This window comes from Callorhinus ursinus, unplaced genomic scaffold, assembly GCF_003265705.2.
Source record: "Callorhinus ursinus isolate GAN/ISIS: 27379988/994484 unplaced genomic scaffold, GSC_fseal_2.0 scaffold36, whole genome shotgun sequence".
NCBI classification, from domain to species: Eukaryota; Metazoa; Chordata; class Mammalia; order Carnivora; family Otariidae; genus Callorhinus; species Callorhinus ursinus.
In genome coordinates this window covers 8,313,875-8,339,604 of record NW_027397098.1, presented here as the reverse complement: position 1 = coordinate 8,339,604, position 25,730 = coordinate 8,313,875, and the positions used below count along the sequence as shown (strand labels likewise).

General features: G+C 39.0%; 1 pseudogene; it reads right to left on the bottom strand.

The window, feature by feature from the left end:
• Nucleotides 1-11,781, bottom strand: part of LOC112810039 (large ribosomal subunit protein uL6 pseudogene) — a 34,692-nt pseudogene extending 22,911 nt beyond the window's left edge.
• Nucleotides 11,782-25,730: the final 13,949 nt, after the last annotated feature.

The following is a 25,730-nucleotide window of genomic DNA, read 5'->3' as shown; positions in this document are numbered from 1 at the left end:
TGCAGATGATATGATACTGTATGTGGAAAACCCAAAAGACTCCACCCCAAAACTGCTAGAACTCATACAGGAATTCAGTAAAGTAGCAGGATATAAAATCAATGCACAGAAATCAGTGGCATTCCTATACACCAACAACAAGACAGAAGAGAGACAAATCAAGGAGTCGATCCTATTTACAATTGCACCCAAAACCATAAGATACCTAGGAATAAATTTAACCAAAGAGGCAAAGGATCTGTACTCAGAAAACTATAAAATACTCATGAAAGAAATTGAAGAAGACACAAAGAAATGGAAAAACGTTCCATGCTCATGGATTGGAAGAACAAACATTGTGAAGATGTCAGTGCTACCTAGAGCAATCTACACATTCAATGCAATCCCCATCAAAATACCATCCACCTTTTTCAAAGAAATGGAACAAATAATCCTAAAATTTGTATGGAACCTGAAGAGACCCCGAATAGCCAGAGGAATATTGAAAAAGAAAAGCAAAGCTGGCAGCCTCACAATTCCGGACTTCCAGCTCTATTACAAAGCTGTCATCATCCAGACAGTAAGGTACTGGCAGGAAAACAGACACATAGATCAATGGAACAGAATCGAGAGCCCAGAAATGGACCCTCAACTCTATGGTCAACTCATCTTTGACAAAGCAGGAAAGAATGTCCAATGGAAAAAAGACAATCTCTTCAACAAATGGGGTTGGGAAAATTGGACAGCCACATGCAGAAGAATGAAACTGGACCATTTCCTTACACCACACACAAAAATAGACTCCAAATGGTTAAAAGACCTAAACGTGAGGCAGGGGTCCATCAAAATCCTAAAGGAGAACACAGGCAGCAACCTCTTCGACCTCAGCCACAGCAACTTCTTCCTAGAAACATCGCCAAAGGCAAGGGAAGCCAGAGCAAAAATGAACTATTGGGATTTCATCAAGATAAAAAGCTTTTGCACAGCAAAAGAAACAGTCCACAAAACCAGAAGACAACCGACAGAATGGGAGAAAATATTTGCAAATGACATATCAGAGAAAGGGCTAGTATCCAAAATCTATAAAAAACTTCTCAAACTCAACACCCAAAGAACAAATAATCCAATCAAGAAATGGGCAGAAGACATGAACAGACATTTTTCCAAAGAAGACATCCAAATGGCCAACAGACACATGAAAAAGTGCTCAACATTGCTCGGCATCAGGGAAATCCAAATCAAAACCTCAATGAGATACCACCTCACACCAGTCAGAATGGCTAAAATTAACAAGTCAGGAAACGACAGATGTTGGCGGGGATGCGGAGAAAGGGGAACCCTCCTACACTGTTGGTGGGAATGCAAGCTGGTGCAACCACTCTGGAAAACAGTCTGGAGGTTCCTCAAAAAGTTGAAAATAGAGCTACCATACGATCCAGCAATTGCACTACTGGGTATTTACCACAAAGAGACACATGTAGGGATTTGAAGGGGTACATGCACCCCAATGTTTATAGCAGCAGTGTCCACAATAGCCAAACTGTGGAAAGAGCCAAGATGTCCATCAAGAGATGAATGGATAAAGAAGAGGTAGTATATATACACAATGGAATATTATGCAGCCATCAAAAGGAATGAGATCTTGCCATTTGCAATGACGTGGATGGAACTGGAGGGTGTTATGCTGAGTGAAATAAGTCAATCAGAGAAAGACATGTATCATATAACCTCACTGATATGAGGAATTCTTAATCTCAGGAAACAAACTGAGTGTTGCTGAGTGGTGGGGGGTGGGAGGGATGGGGTGGCTGGGTGATAGACATTGGGGAGGGTATGTGCTATGGTGAGCACTGTGAATTGTGCAAGACAGTTGAATCACAGATCTGTACCTCTGAAACAAATAATGCAAGATATGTCAAGAAAAAAGAAAAAGAAGATAGCAGGAGGGGAAGAATGAAGGGGAGTAAGTCGGAGGGGGAGAGGAACCATGAGAGATGATGGACTCTGAAAAACAAACTGGGGGTTCTAGAGGGGAGGGGGGTTGGGGGATGGGTTAGCCTGGTGATGGGTATTAAGGAGGGCATGTTTTGCGTGGAGCACTGGGTGTTATGCACAAACAATGAATCATGGAACACTATATCAAGAACTAATGATGTACTGTATGGTGATTAACATAACAATAAAAAAATTTAAAAAAAAAGAACTGCAGTTTTTCATGTGGTGATCCTCTCTCCCCATCTCTGGTAACCTACCTTTCAATTCAAAGAGAATATTATATACATTTTTATCTCACACAGTTTATTTCTATGTTCAAGAGAAATTTGAATGGAAAGAAAATAGGGTCATGCATTCTACTGATATCAGAATGGAGCAAAGGAAGTTCATAAATCAAGTTGGCAGTAAATCTTCAGCAGTATATAGGCTTGGGAATGAGCAAAATACTGCTTCCTTTACTGGGATGATGATACCTTTAAAGAATGCCGCAGAGCAGTGAGGACTATGGTATGACACACCTGTAAAGGGCCAGGTAAAAAAAGCAGGAGCTGTTTCATCTTTGTTATCCCAGGGAAAAGCCCACCCTACACACCCTTGCTTGAAGCCTAGGTGTCCTAAGAAAATAAGCCTCTCTTAAAATGCAATCCTGTCCGTATCTCTTTCAGAGATCAAGCATTTGGCTTCATGTGGTTGAAGTTTTATATTATAATTATATTCATTCTGATTTCATAAATATTATATGGGTACATAAGGTCATGGAGAGACAAGTTCTTTGACTGCCATACTGAGCTTAAAGCTAGTCTGCGAAGTATACAGGCTATATGGTTTTTTAACTGTGAGATATATTTCCTTATTCAGTTATATAGTTAACGATACCAAAGAGACTGTTTTTATAGAAGGTTTTGTAGCACAGATTCCAGTATAAAAGTAATCAGAGATGAAGAGGATGACCACTCTAATCTCAGCAATCTTAGAAAAATTCTGTAGATGGCCTTTATTATTAAACATATTTAGAGCTTGAATTTTTCTGAGTTACAGCTGCTTTATATAACTCAAGGAAGCTTCTCTTAGGGATTTTAGGGATTCCTCTCTACTTCTTACCTCTGGAGTCTAGTTGTACTCACTTTTATCATGACCTCCTATCAAGAATTGTTCCAAGGATGAAGGAAAGGGATGAGCCAATGGATGGTCGAGATGAGAAAATAGTGCAGGGAGGTTTGGGGATTCTCAGTTTGTCTAAGAGTAGCAACATAACTTTCCATCTCAGAGTTTAATTCTAAAATTCAATACACTGGATTCAGATCTCAGCTCTTCTCTCTGTGTCATATGGGGCATTTCACAACTTGGTCTGCTTAGGACTCTACTAATTCATCTGTAAAATGGGAATAGAAAGACCTTAAGGAGATGTTGTAAACAATGAAGAGCACAACACAGGGAGGAAATGACAAAGTGTCTGGTACATAGGAACATCAAATAGTCATTGGCTATCCATTCTTTTTTTTTTTTAAGATTTTATTTATTTATTTGGCAGAGAGAGAGAAAGAGAGAGCACAAGCAGGGGGAGCAGGAGAGGGAGAAGCAGGCTGCCTGTGGAGCAGGGAGCACAATGCAGGGCTCGATCCCAGGACGTTGGGATCATCACCGGAGCCTGAAGGCAAACACCTAACAGACTGATCCACCCAGGCGCCCCTCTCCATTCCTTTCTAATGCAAATTGTGTTACTGTGAACCTATCTTTATGGGGGCACCCACTCTTCATCTCCAAATGACTCCTCTCTCTCCTTCTCCATTCCTAGGACACTGATTCAACATTAACCTGTAAGGAGACACTACCTGGTTATTGGGAACGAACTGCATTAAGGGCAAGAGTAACTTTCAATCTTGACCAAGACTGTAAAACATTAGTTAAGGTTGAAAACGGTATTTAGGAAGCACATAATCATTGTTCTAGTTCTTTCTGTCATCTGAGGGACTGTTTTATGATCAGGTGGAGAGAGGGGTGTGAACCAGTGGCATCCCTATAACTTTGAAGCTCAATACTTTGGAGACTCAGACTTATTCCCACAATGACTGACCACACCCTTCAGTACCACACCTTCAGTTCTCAAAGGGAAAATTTCCATTATGAAATGTGTGCATTGCTTAAACTTCAGGGCATTCTTCTCGGGGAAACACATGTTTAATTGCAGCTTTTCCACCACCAGTTTTGAGGAGGCAACCTAGATGGTTTCCCCTCTTACTTTAGTTTCTCCTTATCTTATATTGATCCCCTAAACAGTTCATCGTGGGTATGGAAGCTTGATAGGAGCATTTAAAGAACGAAGAGTGTCGCAGTTTGAAGAAAAGAAATGAATATGTAAGTAGGTAGTTACCACTGTTGACTACTCTGACCATGATCAGAAGGGTTCTCTGAGAGACCCTCTGAGCAGGAATTTTGAGGGAGTTGCTCTGCTTGTGCTTCAAATATGCTTGTTTGTTTTTTAAATTGGGGTTTAACTATTCTTTCAGTAAAGGCTGCCAATTTGCTCAAGAGTGACTAACTGACTAGGTGGAAGGTTAGAGAGGGTCACAAATTCTTTCTCCCCTGGGATCTGAGGTACCTGTAGGGATTCTTTTGTAATCAGTAGAGTATGTAGAAGTGATGCTGTGTGACTTCAGAGGCTAGGTTAGAACTTGTCTGATGGCTTCTGCTTGGGCCCCTTGAGATACTCCCCCCTCAGAACCTGGCTGCTATGCTTTGAGAAGCGCAAGCCATATGGAGATGCTCAGGGTCACAGCTCCAAGTGAACAACTGGCATCCATTACCAGCTGGGTTAGGATTCCATCTTGGTCACTTGGTTCCATTGGGTCTTCAGAGTCCTGCAGCCCCAGCAGACATCTGGGTACAACTGCCTGAGAGACGGACCCCAAGGAATTACCACTCACTATGTGATGAGTAAATAAAATGTTTTTTCTTAAAACCCCCCTAAAAATAGCTTTATTGGGGTATAATTTCTATGCCATATTCATCCATTTAAAGTATACAATTCAACACAATTGGGAGTTGTGATGCCATTGCCACAATCCTATTTTAGCCCGTTTCCATCACCTCATAAATATTGCTCATGCAATTTTCAGCCAAAGGCAGCCAATAATCTATTTTCTGTCTTTACAGATTTACATTTTCTGTACATTTCATATTAATGAAATCATACAACGTATAGTCTTTTGCCTATGGGTTATTTTACTTCAAAGAATGTTTTTAGGTCCATCCATGCTGTAGCAGGGAATATTGGAGCAACACTCATGTAATCCTGAGGAGCCAAAACTGAGGTGGCCCAAAGAATGAACTCTTCCTCAAACTCTAACAGAAATCTTGCCTGAGTTTCCAGCCTCCTGACCTGCCCTACAGATTTTCACTTGCCAATTATATCAGCCAATTGCTTAAAATAAATCTGAATCTGTGTGTGTGTGTGTGTGTGTGTGTGTGTGTGTGTGTGTGTATCCTGTTGGTTCTGTTTCTCTAGAAAACTCTAATAATGTTAGCTGTAGGTTTCTCATACATTCCTTTTTTTAAGAGATTGAAGAAGTTTCTTTATATCGCTAGATTTTTAGATTTGGGTGTTGTTGTTGAGGTTGTGGTTGTGGTTGTTTTTCCAGGAACTGGTGTTGGAATCTGTCAAAGAATTTATCTTTGTCTGTTGAGATGATTGTGTGATATCTGTTCTTTATCAATGAGTTTGTAACTTACACTAATTTAATTTTTGCATGTTAAATCAGCCTGGAATTCCTGGGATAAATTCCACCTGCCCATAGATTATAGTGCTTTATATATATTGCTTCCTATATGTTCCATTAGCTAAAATTTTGTAGATGAGTTTTTACATCTGTATTCACGATGGATTATTCTTTAATCTTCACTTTTTGTGTGTCTCTATCTGGTTTTAGTATCAGGGGTAACACTTGCCACATAGAATGAGTTGGGATGTGATCTAACATATTCCACTTTTCTGAAAGGGTTTCTGAAATATCAATATTGTTCTTTAAATTGGTAGAATTCACCAATGAAGTCATCCAGGCCTGGGCTTTTCTTGTGGGTAGGTTTTCCATTCTAATTTATTTTTTTTTTACCCCTTGTCAGTTTATTCAGATTATCTATTTCCTCTTGAGTCAGTTTTATTAATTTTTATCTTTCCAGGAATTTATTCATTTCACCTAAATAATACATTTGTTGACAACACAGTTTTTCATAGTATTATATTATAAAGCTTTTAATTTCTGTAATGTTAGTCCAGATTTCTTCTCTTTCATTCCTGATTTTGTTCATTTGAGTCTTCTTCCTTTGTGCCTGGCCTGTCAAGCTGAATGTTTGTTAATTTTGCTCATCTTTAAAAAAAAATAACTTTTGGTTTCATTGATTATCTCAATTGTTCTCCTTCCCATATATTTCTTTTCACTTTAGTCTTCATTATTTCCTTCTCTCTACTTGATTCATGTGGTTGTCTAGGATCCTCTCCCATCTCTCCTTAGTGTGTATGCACGCTTATGCATGTGTGCAGGCTTCCAGACCACCAGGAATATGTGGAAGCTTATCAAGGCCTTTTGCTGTTTTATTATCCAGCTTTCACTGTTAAATTCTTAGGTAATCCTGTCAATCTGACAGTTTCCCCAGCCAGGTCTCAACCTCACCCCTGCCATGACACAAACATTCCTCATTCATCTGCCATCAAGATCATTACTCTGACAATGCCCAGGGGCACTGGATCTATCCACATTCTGCTCCAAATCCAGTTGGCCTCCTTTAGCAGCAAAGCTCCTGGTTTCCAGGGCTTGTCTCACCCCAGTAGATCTAACATGTTGACCCAACCGAGGGAAAAGACAAAATTGGTCTTAGAGATACTCACTAGTTTTACCTGAGATTTAGTCGTTTTTCTTGAATAAATACTTCTCAATTTGTTGTATATCTCTGGTTAATTTCCTAAGGACCGGTATAGTTGTTTTTGGTAATTTTGTCCAGTTTAGCATTGCTTTTTGTGGAGAGGATTGTATGAGCCCTCATTCTGTAAGTCAAGATTGTTGTTTTAAGCCACTAGATTTGGGAGTAATTCTTTTTTTATTTTCACTTTTATCTTTTGGTTATTATTTTTTTTAATTTGAGTATAGTTGACACACAATGTTACATTAGTTTCAAGTGTACAACATAGTGATTTGACTAGTTTATACATTATGCTGTGCTCACCACAAGGGGAGCTACCATCTGTCCCCATATATCACTATTACAGTATCATTGAGTATATTCCTTATGCTGTGACTTTTATTCCTAGGACTTATCCATTCCATCACTGGAAGCCCATATCTTCCACTCCTTTTCACCCATTGGGGGTAATTTGTTAGACAGCAACAGATAAAATGAAACAGTGGGTTCTTACCAGGTACTAAGTCTACTAAGGTGAACATTTCAAATTCCTGTTTTGAAGGACAAGGCACACAAAGGGAAAGTAATAAAGCTAATGCTGTTAACAAGATGACCTGTTTCCCATATAAGAAAATCATATTACCAAAGGCAATGCCACTTCTGTATTTGAGTTCTATTACAGCACACCTGCATGAGTCTTGCATATGATTCTACATAAAGATCCAAGAACTCTGTATGTCCTCTATGGTGGTGTAATTCTCTAACATTTATATGTTGAAATATATTTTATTAAACATTATTTTTCTTTATGTAACTTTAATGTTATAGTCAGCTTATTATATAGATCTTTGGAATTGGCATGTGGGTACATTATATCATATATAAATTCTATTTAGTAAAGAAAGAATTGTGAGACATCTATTATAAAAAGGGGTATTGAAGTCATAGTGTTGAGGATCACTAGAGTAAATCATCTCTATGCTAAGACAATATTAAATTTGCTAAAATCTGCTAGACTAATTTCTCCTAGGTGCTCAATGAATCTAGGAAACTTTAAGGAACTTGTTTTAGGTTCTAGCTCATGACTATAACCTCTTTCCCGTTTTAAGTATTGATTAGTTTACATGTTGATCCCCGGCACAATTTGGAGATAAAAGCAGTGATGGTGATTGTTTAACCAGCTTCAGGAGGCTTAATAAAACTATCATTTATAATACATCTCATGTCTAAACACAAAGAATCATGAATAATGTATACTCTGTGTGTGTGTGTGTGTGTGTGTGTGTATTTCAAATGCCCCCAGAGTTTTGACCTTTGTTATTTGGCACTTTAATTTTTGTTACTTGGTTTAATTTATTTAATAACAACAGTAAAATAATTCATTCTCATTTAATTCAGCATAAGGTTTTTTTCTATTGTTTGGAAGCACATGTATTATATGCTAGGTATTGTTCTAGAAACTGTGTTCCAATGAATAAGACATGTGTATGAGACAGGTCTGCATCAAGAAATAGAACCCCACTTGGATCGTTCAACCACAGAGACTTAAAGGACTATTTATATTGGTGAGCAGATTTAAGAGAGGATGTTGAGGGCACTGTGACTGGTAACAAGGAAAAGCATTACCACCCAAGGTTTAGAGGAGCAAGGGGAGGTAACAGGTACCAGAGCTCCTTGAAAATAGCTCTGTGGAGAACAGGCTGCCCTGTAGGAACTGTAGTTACCAGAACCAAGGCCCAAAGTACAGTGACAATAAAGCAAAACTACACTGGCTACAACTTCTCTCTCTCTTACTTCCTGTTTGTGCTTCCCATGGGCTAAGCCCAAGCCCAAGGAGCCAGTATTCAGTCTGTGAAGGTGAGCTTCTTGGGCTTAGAGTGGGGCCAAAAGAAATGGAAGGTGGTCACGAGGGCACCCCATGGAAGATAAAGGGCGTACCATCAATCAGTCTGTGAAGAACTTATACTTCTGATGGTGGAGACAAAGAGGTAAATGGGCCATGGTAACAGAATATGGTACGTACAGAATGGAGGATAGCCCAGAGTCCTGTGGAGGCTCAGCGAGTGAGATTTACTCCAAACTGGGGGTGCAAAAGGCTTCACTAAAGAAATGATTCTTAGTACAACATTTGAATTCTGACTAATATTCAGATAGGCCGAGAGAGGTGGGGAGCAGAGTATTCTAGGCAGTGAGAAGTTCAGGGTCTATCATAGTAATTATATAAATATTCACCCAAATCATTTATTTAAAAATCTATTAGATATCAAATCCTGTGGCAGGCAGTAGGGATTTAAGACATGATTGTTATTTTCAAAGGATTTGTATTTTTTTTTTTTAAAGAGAGAGAGCAGGAGTAGGAGGGTCAGAGGGAGAGGGAGAGAGAGACTCCCAAGCAGGCTCCATGCCCAGCACAGAGCCCCACGTGGGGCTCAATCCCACAACCCTGAGAGCATGACCTGAGCCAAAACCAAGCGTCAGATGCTTAGCCAACTAAGCCACCCAGGCGCCCCTGGATTTGTATCATTTTTATATTCAGGATTGTTAGATGACTGACTCAAAGAAATATAAAATAGGATTAAATTAGGTCTATTTTTGTTACAATTTAATACTCATTTGACTCACCATGTTTTACACCAGAGTTTCCAAAGTGTATTCTGAAGAATACCGCTTCTTATATAAGTGTTTCTCAAGAATTAGGTTTTGTAATTGGACATATCGGAAAGAGGCTGGGTTAAAAAAAGTTAAACAGGCTCTTTTAGAGCATGATGTCTTGGTCTTTATTATGCAATTGTGCCCATAATACCTGAGGCAACTATATAGACTTCGTCTTCCAAACTCATTTGAATACAGAAACCATTGACTGAGAAGCACGTGTTGAGTCTAGTGTTCCAAGGAATATAATTCCAATATGTGGCAGCTATCTTTCCCAAATCAAGAAAAAAAATATCCAATTAGAAGATGATTTAAATTAGTAGACAACTTCCAATATTTAAAGGATGCCAATATTTTCGGTTTATGGGCGTAAAAGTCATTCATTTTTATTTCTACACATCTTGATTTTCTTTTTTTCAGGTTTAGTTTTCAAGTCTTTATGTTGTAACTTTCAAGGACTGAAAGACAGACCTGAAACAGAAGGCAAAGCTGCCTGCATAGACAGGGAGTGTGATGGGGGTTTTCACCTTTTATGTCATTTTCAACATCAGCTGCCACCCCAGTAGAAAAGGTGCCAATGAAAGTTAGAGGAGTTTGTTGTTGTTGTCTTCAATTGCTATATATCTATTTTCAAGTTTGGGGTTAACTAGGAGTGACTACCATTATTTTCTACTCTTCAAAAATAATAAAAACTCACTGTGTGTTGATCTCAAATCCAACATCATGTAAAAAAGACAAAGAAGGTGAAAGCATTGAGCAGAAATATCAGCATTAGAAGGTCTGGATTGCTTGTTCTTTTTTTTTTTTTAAAGATTTATTTATTTATTTATGAGAGAGATGGGGAGTGGGGTAGAGGGAAAGGGAGAGAAGAGACTCCCCACTGAGCACGGAGGTGAGATGGGGCTGGATCCCATAACACTGAGATCATGACCTGAGCTGAAATCAAGAGCCAGATGCTTAACCCTTAACTGACTGAGCCACCCAGGCACCCCTTGTTCTATTTAATAAACTTTCAAAATGTATCTTCTTCTATTTGTACTGTGTAGATTTTCCATTTGATAAAGTATGATATTTAAAGTAGAGCCCTTTAAGTGTGTAATGCATTTCTCTATTTGATACACCAAGCTTTTTCCTGCTCCCCATCTCCTTGGTATGGGGAAATGGCAAAAAAGTTGAAAAGATAAATGTCTTGTCTTTTGGTAACATTCAGCATGCACAGCTTGATGGACAAAGATGTACTAAGTTACGTATGAAATTTTGTGTCTGCCCCAATAATTGGAGTGAAAGTGTTATGGGTTGATGCAAACAGACTTACTATGCCAAACAAATCATAAGGAGAGAGGGATAGATAAAGATGCAGTCATACATATTACCACACGGTGCTGTATTATGTTGTCTTTTTAAGTATACCATAAGACAAAAACCCCCTCAACTCAAATAGCTCGATAAAACTGGCCCCTTGTCCTAGACAGCCCTATGAGCAACTTGCTATTCAAGTTTTGTCTAGGTCATTTGGATTTAGTCTTTTCTACAAAAAAAAAAAAGAAAAAGTGGGGGTAGGGAGATGAAGGAGGTGGTGGTGGAGGAAGACTAATTTTCCTTCCATAGAAGCTCAGAGCAAAAGTGCTTGCTGATTGTAAAACGCTTTCAAATGGCAAGTGCTTCTCCATAAATGTGCATCTTTATTCATTTTTATGTAAAACAGATCACATCAAAAGAGACAATTATTCCTTGAAACTAGATGTTGCTTTCTTGATCACCTTTAAATTGAAATCCTCATGTGAGTGGAAGGTAGACAGTGGAGGGAAGATGAAAGAATCAGACTTCTATGGGGCGCTAATTCAATCAGAAGGAGAATCATCACTGAGTCTGCTACTTCAAAACCATTCGGGGGGGGGGCGGATCAAAAAGCCACCCAGCAGACCCGTCGGAACAATGACTCTGCATTTTGGTGGCCGTGCAATTTTCTCAGCTACTGATTGGTATGAATAACGCTGACGGAGTCCAGGGTGATAACATCACTGGAAACAAGGGATGCGGTCTGCGAAGATCACAGGAATGGGAAATCCCTCCGTGGTGGTGCGTCTCATCACCGTACAGATCTCATCAACATCGAAGAGTGACCTTTAGTGAAGGAAGCGTAGGGTGGAATTCTAGTCTCTTTGATTCTTTTTTTCTGGCTTGAGTTATGAGGGCGCAACAGCCAGCAGCAGCATGTAGAAGTTGGGTCGGCGAAGTTTCTTCCAAACGATCTTGGTCCATCTCGAGATGACAGTCTGCACAATTATTCCGTGTCCCAAGCCCACTGACAAAGTGCCGTAGGAACTGACACGACTAAATCAGAACTTTAATCTGTTTTGAAAAAAATGCGTGGAACCTCAGATGTAATCAATCTTTACCGGCAGTTTTAAACCGGTGACGTAAAAGGTAGACATGCTATTTTTTTAAGAATTCATGGAGTTTTAGTTCCTGCATTGCCAATGAGCTGATAACTTGGGGAAACATTCATTCTTTTACTTGATATGTTTTGCTTGCATTTGGATCTTTTTTGAGGTTTTGTTTTTACTACCTGTTATTGAAGTGTGACATACATACAGAAAAGTGGACAAATCATAAGGGCACAGCGCCATGAATTTTCATATATGAACAAGTTGTGTGACCTGCACCCAGATGAAGAAATGGAATTTACTAGAATTCCAGAAGAGTCCTGCTTCTTCCCAGTCACTGTTCCCTTCACAGGATAATCTTGATCTGCTTTCTGATACTGTATATTTGTGTCTGAGCTTCATATATAAATGAGTTGTATAGTATATATATCTTGTGTCTGGTTTCTTTTGCTTAATATAATTGTGAGTAATCCATATTATTGTGTTAATTCTCACTGCTGGATAATATTCCATTGCATGAACATACCACAGTTTATTTATTCATTTTACTAATGAAAGACATTGGATTTTTTTCTTATTTTTGGCTGTTACTAATAGTACCCTTACAAATATTTTTTTACATGTCAACATATATACTCTTGTTTTGGCACATCCTGAGGATCAGAATTTCTGGGACATAGGTTAAATGAATGATGTGCTGCAGGAAATATTGACACTGATTTTCCTCCTTGGAATCCAGAAGAATGAAAGGTACATCTCACATTGACTCAAATGCAGGAATTAAACATGGATATAAAGTGAAGGTCAGGTTTTGCTTTATAGCAGGTTTGTGAGTTTATGCTTTACTCGGGTGCCAAATTGAGGAGCCCGGTGTTCCCACCATCATATCCTGGTGTTTCTCACACTATGCTAGAAACCAGTTGCTTTCCTGAAATCACTGAGTATCTACAGTGCAATGAAATGTTGCCAGAAGACAGCTCTTGATAGACTTAAATTTGATAGTTGATAGTTGAAGTCCCATTGCAATTATGTATATATTTTCACTGTTGAAAGTCAGCCAGGACAGATCAAGGAGTCTCTAACTGGAAAAACGTTCCCGGCTTTGGGGACAGAAAAGGAGGTAGGGTGGTCCTCAGATGGAATATTCCAGAAGAATATTGAATTTCTTTGAAATATTCCAGGAGAATCATGATATGGTTATAGTCAAATTAAATCTAAAAACAACCCCTAATGTCATATGCGAAAGAGAATTTCAATTTACATGAAAAACAAACAAACGAACAAACAAAAACCGAAGAGCTAAGGGTAAACCTCTGCTATCAAATGGATAAATAAATGGTGGACCTGGGGCCTAATCAGAAAATGGTGCAAAGCAAAATGACTTTTATATACTGGCCTTTTCCAAAGGGAAGATTAAATGCTGCTGGAGGACAGTTTTTGGCATAACAAAATTGCAGCGATTTGGATGCAAAGTAAATTTCTAGATTGTGTAAAGGTTTGTAATCACCTGGAAGGATGTCAAAACATGCAAGTGAATGAAACCACCTCTTCTGTATGAGGAATGTAGCACATGCAGGGTCTCTCTACAGACCCCATGTCTATAAGGTGCACCTTGCATAATTTATTACAGACGACTTACGGACTGCAAAGCTCCGGTGCACAACTTGAGGAAATGAATAATTTATCAATATTTGAAAGATATTCTGGAGCATTTCTAAAGGCAGACGGGAGATTCTGCAGTGTACTACACATAATTTTTCAACAATAGTAGCGTAAAATTAAATGACCATTGACAAAAATGTAGGCATGGGATTGTGAAAGTGTACATGGCGATAGAAGGGTTCCCTTTTCTATTTGGTAAAATGGATTTTTATTGGCTATAAAAATATCCATGCACTTAGAGAGTTCCTTAGCAGATGAGTATAACAGTTATATTTGTAGTACCCTTTTAATAATATTGAATTTAATTGACTTATATTTATTTGATTTATATTCCTACCTAACTCTTCCTAGGACATATGCTGCAAATTGACTTATATTGATTTTTTAATTTATTGCCTTGTTTAAATTGTCTGGAAAAAAGAAAAGATCATTTTTTACATTTCGAAATTTTTGAGAAGAAAATGCTTTTTTAAAAGGGGTAGATTTATCACTTGATGTGCTTATGGTTATGAATGAATGAATGATCATATTTAACTGGAACACATGAGAGAAAACATTTCTTATAGGTTGTACAATCTTAAAAATATTAACCTATTTAATTTATGGTTAGGTTTTTAAAAATGTTTTTTAAAGATTTAATTTATTTATGAGAGAGAGAGGGAGGACAAGTGGGGGGGGCAGAGGGAGAGGGAGAAACAGGCTTCCAACTGAGCAGGGAACCCAACATGGGGCTGGATCCTAGGACCCTGAGATCATGACCTGAGCCGAAGGCAGACACTCAACTGACTGAGCCACCCAGGCACCCCCCTGATTGGGTATTTTATTATTTACTGTTAATTGCTAGTAGGTATAAGCCCAACTATAGTATAGTCTTTAAACACAACACATATATTTTGTTTCAATAAATAAGATACCATATTTATTACAAGCAGGTCAAATCATCCCAAATTTGGCAAATGGAGCCTGTTAAAATATTCAGATATGTTGTTTAAACCTTAAAACTTATCATTAATTAAATTAGATTTAAATAAATTAGAATTAAATAAGAATGCCAAGCCACTATTCCTTGTGTTTTAGCAAAAAAATAACAAAAAGTAGAACTAGTATTATTAGCATTTCAAAATGGTTAATATCTCATTATTCCTAGGAATAAAAATGTAGTAAATATTCAGTTAATAGTAGCACTTAGCTTTTTCATTAACTCATAAAATTTGCACTGATAATATTTATATTTACTGTCATAATGCTAATAATTCCCTAAATTCATCTAGGGAAATGATTGTAATTTATTGAGTATCTACTAAATTACAAATGCTGTGAGAATATGTGTGTGTGTGTACATACACACACAGATACATCAATAAAAATACTGTTGATTTTCACTTACAGTTGGTAAAATTTATTTTAAATCTTAGGTATGGGTTTCAAAATAAGAATTTGAGAGTTATATTAGGTCTTATTCTTATATATAAGGAAGAACTAAAAAAGAGCATGTTCTAGGATGTTATTTTGCTTTTATCTTTAGTTTCGTACATAATAAAAGTTACCATTTATTGAATACCTATTATGTTAAGCCTCATACTTGGCATCCTATATACCTTATTAACGATACCTTCTCTAACAGTATTTCAAATAGGATGCCTACTATGTGCCAAGAGCTTTGTAACTTTGGTTATAGCCGTGAATAGTTCTGGTACAGACCCTACTCTCTGGGAGATGGTATTTTGATCAGAGAGACTAGAAATCAACACAAACCAAGTAAATAAATACATAATAAAGATAGTAGTTAAGTGCCACAACTGACAATAAATAATAAAATAAAATAAGTAACTCAACAAGTCAAGGAAAAAGAGAAGGATGGACAGAGCAGTTATTCCAGGGAGTGATATGAGAAGACTTGTCCGAGGTGACACCAGAGCAGAGACCCCAAGGGGTGGAGGTAATGAGTTGTGTGAAAAACTGGGATAATCCTTCTGTGAAAAGCCTGGGAGCTGCAGGGGGCTCAGCATTTTCACACCAACATCAGGAAGGCTAGGATAGAGAGTGACAGAGACAAAGAAGAGAGAAAGGCATGGGCGCAGCCTTGTCAGGTCGCTGGAGTCGTTTGAAATTTGCTCCAAAAGGGATGGTGATCCCTTAGGGAGTTTTAATCAGAAAAAATGGCATGATCTCATCAGCATTTGAAACACGCCTCTCTGTGACTCTGTGGGTAACTGAGTGGAGAAGGAAAGAAACAGGGAGATGATAGGGGTGCCTGGGTGGTTCAATCAGTTAAGCCTCCAGCTCTTGGTTTCCACTAAGGTCATGAACTCAAGGTCATAAGATTGAGCCCCACGATGGGCTTCCCGCTCAGCACGGAGTCTGCTTGAGATTCTCTCTCTCTGCCCCTCTCCTCCCCTCTCAATAAATAAATAAATCTTTAAAAACAAGAAGCAGGGAGAGGGGAGAGTGGCCATGGCTGAAGTGAGGGAAGACAGTGGCCTGGATGAGAGAGCTAGTCTTGGAGACGGTGGTAAGTGATTGAATTCTGGATATATGCTTACATCAGTTAGTCTCAATAAGGAACACATGGTACACCCAAATCTGGATAATTCAAGCAGAATCTATTAACAAGGGGATCATTTACAGAGTTGTAGGGATAGGGACATTCTACTACCCCTTATTTTGTACCTTCACTTTGCTCACACTTTGGTAAATTACTACGTATATTAAATTCTCTCCAGATAACCCAATTTGAATTTACTTTCAACTTCCTGCCAGATCCTGATGGATACATTACTGAACCCCCAGATTTTGCCTAATACACGATAGGTTCTCAGTAACTATTTGAAGAATGAATGAATGAATGAATGAATGGATCTGTAGGAAAGCTTGTGGTAGGATAAAACAAATATAATTTACCAAAGTACTTGGCACATAGTAGTCTCTAAAAGTGTTGCATTTTTTTTAAAGATTTTATTTATTTATTTGAGAGAGAGAATGAGAGAGAGAGAGAGCATGAGAGGGGGGAGGGTCAGAGGGAGAAGCAGGCTCCCCGCCAAGCAGGGAGCCCGATGTGGGACTCGATCCCGGGACTCCAGGATCATGACCCGAGCTGAAGGCAGTCGCTCAACCAACTGAGCCACCCAGGCGCCCCAAAGTGTTGCATTTTTTAATTGTCAAAATTATTACTCCAACATTTGCATTCATCCAGTTAAAAAATTTATCAGTCAGAAGGCACAATATGAGTTCCTAGGAAAGATAAGGATAAATACACAAATCCTATCCTCAAAAAGCTTATACTACTCAAGGGTTCTGTTGTGAGACATGATTACTATGTTTACTATTATGGGATTATGTGCCGAAGACTATGGGCGTAGGAAGATAATTTTCCATAACATTGGGGTGCCTTGGGACATTCCTGGGGAGGATTCAAAGAGGTGAGATCCATGCTGGGTTCTGAAAGATAAGTAGGAGTTAACTACTCCGTCAATGGACTCAATGGCCAAGGTCAAGTGTGGTATGTGGGGAGCTAGACGGGGAATTTTTTGTAGGGAAATGGCATGTACATAACTAAGGAGCTTTGCTGACGGGAGCTATTCCTGGGACTCTAGTTAGTTGGGTTTTGGCTGGAGCATTTGGCTAGTGGTGAGAGATGAGTTGAGAAATGTAGTCAGTCACCTGATATTAAGGGTCTTAAAATCTTCATTAAAGATCTGCACTTTATCCATTTGTATTAGGCAGTCATTAAAAAATTTTAAGTGAAGAAACATCATATTATAATACACTGCTAGGACAAAACAGGATTGGGGTGCAGTAAGGCTTTAGCAAATTGTTGTAGTAATCGAGATGAGAAATGATGAATGTCTGAACTAGAGCGTCTGGGATGGGAATGGAGCCATAAAAGAAAAAAAAAGAAAAAAAAAAAGAATTCACAAAGGGATCAACAGAGCTTCGTTACTGAATAGAGGAGGCTAAACGGGGATATCTCTGAAATCTAATTAAAATAATTCATAGTAAGCCCTGCGTCATTCTCCAGTCTTTAACACTATCAAGAAATACCTCATCTATAAAATTCACATCACACTAGCTAATTAACATGATTTTCCAATTGGTGGATTGTAGGAAATTATATGACTAGCTTGTTAAGAATTTGTTAGAATGGTTGGTGGTATTTGATTGCTCTTAAGTCACACCAAGTACTCTCAACTTTTCCTAAGATGAGCCCTGGAGAAGGTCTTGGCTAGGTTAAAATAGTGACTATTGGTATACAATTAAATTTGTTTTATGTCTGAGAAGGCTTAGGCTTCATTTTCACTTGGTGGTTTTAAAAAATAATTTGCATAGAGTTATTGAAATGAATGATTTTTTTTTTGCCATTTGCATCGATCAACCTTTATGTGGAAACAATGGGACACACAGCACTTATTAGACAAATAGGTTCTCATAGTGAGAATTCAGTGGTTACTGATCATTTATCTGTTGGATTATATGTTCCCTCAGGTATTCTTATTTGAAAACTGCATTTTTCTCACCAATTTATTCTTTTAGGTTGAAGTATGCAAAACACCAAGTTTTCCATTTTCCAGGGTGGTGGTGGGGAAACTGGACAGTATTATTTCCTCAAAATCCCCCACAAAATTCCTGAGCTGTAAAAATACCTTTCCAGTTCACAGAATTTGATTGATCAAATCTACCATTCTAGGTATGTTTCTCAGATGATTTTACCGGGTGTCTTTTTATTCCTCCAGAGGTTGAGTGAGTTGGAGACTCCACTAAGCATGAGGTCCTACATTTGGTCCAGGCTTTGTTGTTGCTATTATTGCATTCTTAGGCAGGAATAGGCAGCTAGGTAGTATGCACCCAGATCATCATTTTGTGGTTTAGTTACTATATGCGTGTTAAGTAGAGATAAAAATATTAGACCAAATTTTAAGGATGCCTGTGAACAATAGCTACCCACTTCCTTGTGGTTTTTTTAATTACTACTTTTTTCAAGATACACGGTTTTTATATCACCATTTGACATACTACTGAAAGTATCTTGTATGCAGTGAATTTTAAACAAAGATATGAATAACTATAAACATGTACTTAGAACCTGTGAATGCACATTTATATTTTAGTTCTTGAGACTTGATGAGATGTGCCAGTTAGCTGGAAGACTGCAGTGATCTTCTGAAAAATAATTATAACTATCACTGCTCATGTTGTAATGTTTAGTGTTGAGTCATTATACTTCTGATTCTATTGTTCAGGATAAAATAAATGTGATTTTCAGAGTTTGTACTGGAGTTTTGTCCATTTTTCAACTCTGTTTTCTTCTCATCCCCCATTCCACTCTCATAAGCCATTTCCCATAAAGACCTCCCTCAAATTTTGGCCGAAATTCTCAATTTTTCTGAAAAGAAAGACTACATAATTATAGTTGAGGTGGAAAATGCAAACATCCTTAAAAGTTAATGTACTGAATTAAATGCACACTACAAACATCCATATCCTGTGAGAGGTTTGCAAGTGAGAAGTTTCTGATAGTTTTGATTTGCACTCAAAGGAGGGATGGAAAGAAAGGGTACAGAATTGAATGCACAATATGGTGGCCTACTACATTGCAAGACATAATTTTTTTGGCCTGTAATTTGTATTTTAAGTACAAATTATGGGCCAAAGCCCTGTTCTTTTCTGCTGACACCCCTTAAGTCATTGGCATTACTTGCCTGACCTTTGTAGATTTTTTAGTATGTGGTCCTTGAATTTATGAATACTGGGTGCCTACAACTACCACTTGGTTCTATAATCAGATAACAGGGCTTGAATTTACCTTATGCATTACATAAGCAGAAAACCAGACAGAATATGTGAACGATGAGTTTCATTTATTGGAAAACAAGCAGCACAGAATGCTGATTCCCAGAAGAAGGAAAATGAACCAGATGAGCCCTATAAGTGCTTCAACTCACAGCAGGGTGAGAGTTTCCAGCATGCAGATCAGGGAGGGAAAACCCAAAGAGCATCTGGTGGTCTCATTAAGTTGAGGTGATAGAGTTCAGAGTTAAGGGGAGAATTTGCAGGACATAGTACTAGAGAGAAGGTGATGCTTGAATGAGGAGAGTAAGCTTTAGAAATCTGCAGAGAGTGTCTCTTGAGTCTTTGGCCCTGGGCTCATCTATACACATGTGTAAGGAGATAGAATAGGGAAAGAATCACTGGAAATAAATCGTTGAGATAATCACTGGAGACAGAGCTTGTAGTATTTTGTATTCCTGCCAGACAGGATAAGAAGGTCTCCTAATACATGGGAAGATTGCATAGTGTCCTCAGAAAAGTCCTGCCTTAGGAGTGGTGCCAAATGAGCCCCAGACTAAAGGTTGTACTGGACCAATCTTAGCACAGTTTAAAGGCGATCTTGGAAAGAATCAAACTAATTCCAAGTAGCATAACTCCACACAGCAAGAAGGCAAAAAATAATTGAAAAAAAAAAATCCAGCATCCAACAATGTAAGACTCATAATTTCTAGTATCCGATCAAAAATTAACAAGCCTGCATAAAAGTAGAAAACATAAACCATAACCAAGAGAAAAAAGCCAATTAATAGAAACAGAGCCAAAAATAAGAGACAAATAAAAGACAGTAGACCACGATGTTAAAACAGCAATTATAAATGTACCTCACATGTTCAGGAAGGTAGAGGAAGGAAAGAATATAATGAAGAGACAAGAAGATATAAAAAGATGCATATTTAATACCTAAGATGAAAAATAAAATATCTGAAATGAAAATAAAACTAGATGGGATTTCTAGCAGGATAGACACCACAGAAGAAATCAGTCACCTTGATGACATAGTAATATATACCATTCAGTTTTAAGTTTTATTCTAAATGCACTACAGGAAGAAAAAATGGACTGAAAAATAACACATCAGTGAGTTTGGGGGTAGCATCAAGTAGCCAAAATATATGTATAGTTAGAGTCTCAAAAGAAGAAAGAAAGAAAGGGAGAGAAAAAATATTGGAAGAAATGATGGAAAAAAATTCAAATCTGATTAAAAAAACTATACATGCAGAGATAAAAGAAGCTCAGTGAACTATAAGCAGAAAAAAAAAATGAAGAAACTGTGCTAAGAGACATTATCATCCAATTGTTGAAAACCAGTGATAAACAGTCTATCTTAAATGAGGAGGGGAAGGGACACTTCTGTGTTAGGTTTCTAACGCTGTGTAACAAATCACCACAAACTCAGTATCTTAAAACAAACCCACTTATGATCTCACGGTTATGTAGGTCAGAAATCCAGTCAGGTTCAGAGGGAATCTCTGCTTAGGGTCTCACAAGGATAAATTCAAGATGGCAGCCTGATCACTCACCTGAAAGCTCTGGGGAAGGGTCCTCTTTCAAGCTCATTCAGGTTGTTGGTTGGCTTTAATTCCTTGTGGTTGTAGGACCAAGGTCCGTTTTCTTGCTGGCTACCAGCAGGCCTGTTTTCTGCTCCTAGGGCTCAGTTTCATTTCTTCTCATCCTTAAAATCTGTGATTTCTATCAGCAGCTTAATAAAACTTCCCACTTTTTCTTTCTTTTTTATTTTTTTTTGTAAGATTTGTTTATTTATTTGAGAGAGAGAGTGCAGACGTGTGATCTTGAGTGGGGGGAGGGGTAAAGAGAGAGGGAGAGGAGAGAGAGAATCCCAAGCAGACTCTCCCCGCTGAGCTCAGAGCCTGACACAAGACTCATCCCAAGACCGTGAGATCATGACTTGAGCCAAAATCAAGAGTCTGACGCTTAACCCATTGAGCCACACAGGCGCCCCGTTTTGCTTTTCATTTTTTTTTAAAGATTTATTTACTTACTGGGGCACCTGGGTGGCTCAGTCAGATGAGCATCTGACTCTTGATTTCAGCTCAAGTCAAGATCTCATGGTTATGGGATGGAGCCCTGTGTCAGGCTCTGAGCTCAGTGGGGAGTCTTCTTGAGATTCTCTCTCTCCTCTTCTTCTGCCCCTCCCCCTGCTCGCACTCTTTCTCATCTCTCTCTAAAATAAATAAACAAAAATTTTTTAAAAATATATTTATTTATTTATTTTGGGGGTGGGAACGTTCCACTTTTAAATGGTTCCAATGATTACGTTAGACTCATCCAGATAATTTCCCTTTTGCTCACCTCAAAGTCAGCTGATTAGTAGCCTCAAAGGCTCTGCAAATTCCTTTGCCATATCATGTAATGTGATCGTGGGAGTGATATATCTCCTTATATTCACAGTCCTGGAGACTAAGGCAGAAAAATCTTGGAGAACCATCTTAGAATTACAAAAAATAAAACATATGTTGAGATTGTTAGGTGAAAAAAGTGTACTGAGTGCCTGAAGGATGGATGCTATGGAGTGCCATCACGTGCACCACACAAGGAGAGAACAAAGGACACCACTGTAAGCCACACACACACACCACTCGGGTTCACATGGGCCCTGGGTAGGACAAGGTAGGGTGGAGTGGGATGTGGTTTGGCAGGTGACAGGGAACTTCAGATAGTGGCCAGAACTATAACCTGAAGAAATGACCAGCCAGCAGAAGTTCAATATCAGGGTTTCCAGGACCTTGACAGGAAATAGTCCACGAGGACAGTCCATTCCTTTGCATAGAAGGCATGTCATAAATAGTTTTGGAATAAAAAAAATGAGTGGAGGTGAATTGACAGTAAGACAACACACACAAATGGAGGGTGGTTAAGAGGTTATTGCTACACCCAGGAAGGCAGGCAGTGAAGTTCAATGTCTGGGTCAGGATGGCTTCCTTGGAGGGCAGTCTCAAGGGAAGGTGGTAGGGAAGTAGCCACAGCCATATCTAGTTGGGCACTATGCTAGGTAGTTTTTGGACTCATATATTCGTTTGATTCTCCCATCAACTGTGTGATGTAAACATTCTCTTACTCCCCCTTTGTAGTTGCGGGAAAAAGTAAGTTTTGACCAGCATCAATAAGTACACTGTCCAAGAGCTCCTATTTATCCTTCAGAAGACCTAGATTCAGGCTGCCTGAACTCCAGACTGCATATTCTCCTATTCCCCCTTGACGTCTTCCAGTAAAGCAAAACCCCAGTCCTCGGCAGGCATCAGCTAATCAACATTATCATACTGCCGATTTGGTCAAAACAATTTTCCTGCACATTTGTGTCAGGCGCTCTTCTGGGAGCTGTTAGTTAACATTTTTCCCATCATGTGCAACTCAGATGGTGTTAAGATAACACGCGTCTTTTCCCCTTACTACATTGAGGCTGCATATTGTTATTGAGAGATTTTCCCTTCACATTTATTGCATTCTTCAGGATACCCTGTGCTGGGCACACTGGATCCTGCAGCCTGAAATGTGTCTTCTCATTGTATTAGGTGCAGTAGCCTGTTCTGCAGACTTGCTCCTCTCCAAAAGTACCCCAAGACACTATGAGCTAGAGGGGAAAGTACCAGCAGGACGTGGTGGTGGGGTGGGGTGGGGGGCTCTGGGGCACACAGGGACACTTATGCTGCCTCTTGAGTTCAGTGCGGGCAAGGTAGATAGCCTTTTTCCCCACGGACAGAGAACCAGCTTTACCACATCAAGCCAGGCATTCACAGTGCATTTGCATTTGCTGGAACAACTATGATGTGAAGAGGGAGGGCAAGGCTGAGGCTTTTAAAAAAATATTTTATTTATTTATTTGAGAGAGAGAGATGGAGAGAGAGAGAGAGCACATGCAGGGAGAGTGGCAGAGGGAGAGGGAGAAGCAGACTGCCCACTGAGCAGGGAGCCCTATGCGGGGCTCGATCCCAGGACCCTGGGATCATGATCTGAGCCGAAGGCAGACACTTAACGACTGAGCCAGCCAGGCGCCCCAAGGTTGAGGCTTTAATCATAACAGAGGATTTGAGTGTGCAAGGGAAAGGTCACAACTATTGGGTCTTATGGATTTTCTAAAAATGTCTGGGTTTTGGTAGTTGTAGGAGGACAAGTTTCACCAACAGGAAGTTTATCATGTTTAAGAGACTTGAAATGGGAAGATCGTTGTGTTGGGAAGTTGTGGCAACGTAGGGAGGTCATAAGGGAGTGAGAGAAAAGAATAGTTTAGTTGTGACATAAGGAACATTGTGGTAGGATGTCCTGAGAGCTGAGAAACAGGCTTCAAAATGTAGTCCTCCTACTTGTCTTTTCTTTTTCTTTCTTTTTTTTTTTTTTAAGATTTTATTTATTTAATTGACAGAGAGAGAGACACACACACAGCGAGAGCAGGAACACAAGCAGTGGGAGCGGGAGAGGGGGAAGCAGGCCTCCAGCCGAGCAGGGAGCCCGATGTGGGACTCGATCCCAGGACCCCGGGATCATGACCTGAGCCGAAGGCAATCAATCGCTTAACCGACTGAGCCCACCAGGCGCCCCCTACTTGTCCTTTCTGATACACATTTTCCTTGTGGTTAAAAATTCTTCCCAAAATGAATTGGAATCATGATACGTGTTGCTACATTATGGATTACTATTACTGCCAATGTGAATTTATGTCCCACACATATCCACACACATTTTTGGAAAACAGAATAAACACCCAACAGATCATAAAGCGTTGTGAATAAATCAGTTTACCTACTAAGTGTTTTTATTGAGGTAGGCACTAACGTTAGCCTTCATGTCTGCTCACACCCAGTCAAAGATTAGAGTGTGGGATTTGCAGGGATGTTGCTACATTTCTGCTCCAGCTAGACCCGCTCTAATGTCAGAGAGTAACAAAAGCACATGAGTATCAACTACTACAAAATAAACCAGACAGATATGAAACCACTGTAGTCAAAATTGACTAATGGTCTAGAATATTCCTTTCCCTATTTTTACTGTTGACTCATGATGGATGGTACCAGACTGATAGGACTCTGGACGGGACAAGTAGCTGCCTGTAAAATTGAGACTGCATCCATCATACACATACTAATTGATTCATTAATATGAGTTACATAGTTGTTTTTTTTTTTTTTTCCTTCTCCTTGCTGTGTTTAGACCTGTTGTCACTAACAGAAATAGAATGCCTTGTTTTTAAAAGCTGGGTAGAAATGGCCTTAAGCACAAGCGAACAGTCTGGAAAATTATAGCAAATATTGTTCCCACACTTCTATTTTTTACGTAAACAAACTCCAATATTTCTTCCCTCTTTTTACATATGTAAAAATGTTTTCATGTCAATACATATGTAAGATATAACATCAGGCCCATTATGGATTTACACGGTTTTCCGCAGCACTGTTTCTAAGTAAAACAGGGTGTTGTGAATAACCCTGCTATTGTCCTTGTTGAATCCTCCCCAGGGGCATGAAATACTCTGTTTCTCAGACATATATTACACGTTTAGCATGTGTTAGACCATCTGAGGGACATAGATGAAACAAAATCAAGGATCTCAACTGCAAATTCTTACGATATAGTTGGAGGGACCAGGAAAACACATGAAATGATCACAGAGACTAAAGACTAAGACATAAAAAAGAATAGAATGATAAATTCTGTGTTGTGCTAAGGGATGGAGTGGGGTGATTTCACGGGGGCCTGGTGAAGAGGAGACTGTGCTCTATGCATAGATTCACCAGGAGCGAAGACACGGAAAGGAACGTGAGACCAACACACTGTGGGAACAATGATGAGAGCCCAGAAGCCAGTCTAAATATTGGAATAAGGGAGGTGCAGACAAGTTAAAGGCAAGGCAAAAACCCTATACTTTGTGAAAAACAAAGCTATTTAGCATCTTTAAGAAATGATTTTATTTATTTGAGAGAGAGAGCATAAGCAGAAGGAAGAGACAGAGGCAGAGGGAGAAGCAGGCTCACCACTGAGCAGGGAGCCCGATGCGGGGCTCAATCCCAGGACCTCAAGATCATGACCTGAGCTGAAGACAGATGCTTAGCCGACTGAGCCACCCAGGCAGCCCTGCTATTTAACATTTTATGGATTGGTAGAATAAAAGAGGAAAAAAACACAGGAAATAGCATTCTTAGTGAAAACTAAAACCCCTTCACGTATCAAGGTAGTTTTACCCTGGCATTACTAATCAAATGCCAAATTGAAGCCTAGCCACTTTAAGAAATTTTCAGTTTTATCTAAATTGTGTGCCTTTCATACATAGGTTTTAAAATTTTATTACAGATATAAGAGGTTGCAAAAGAGCCTTAAACTCCAGAC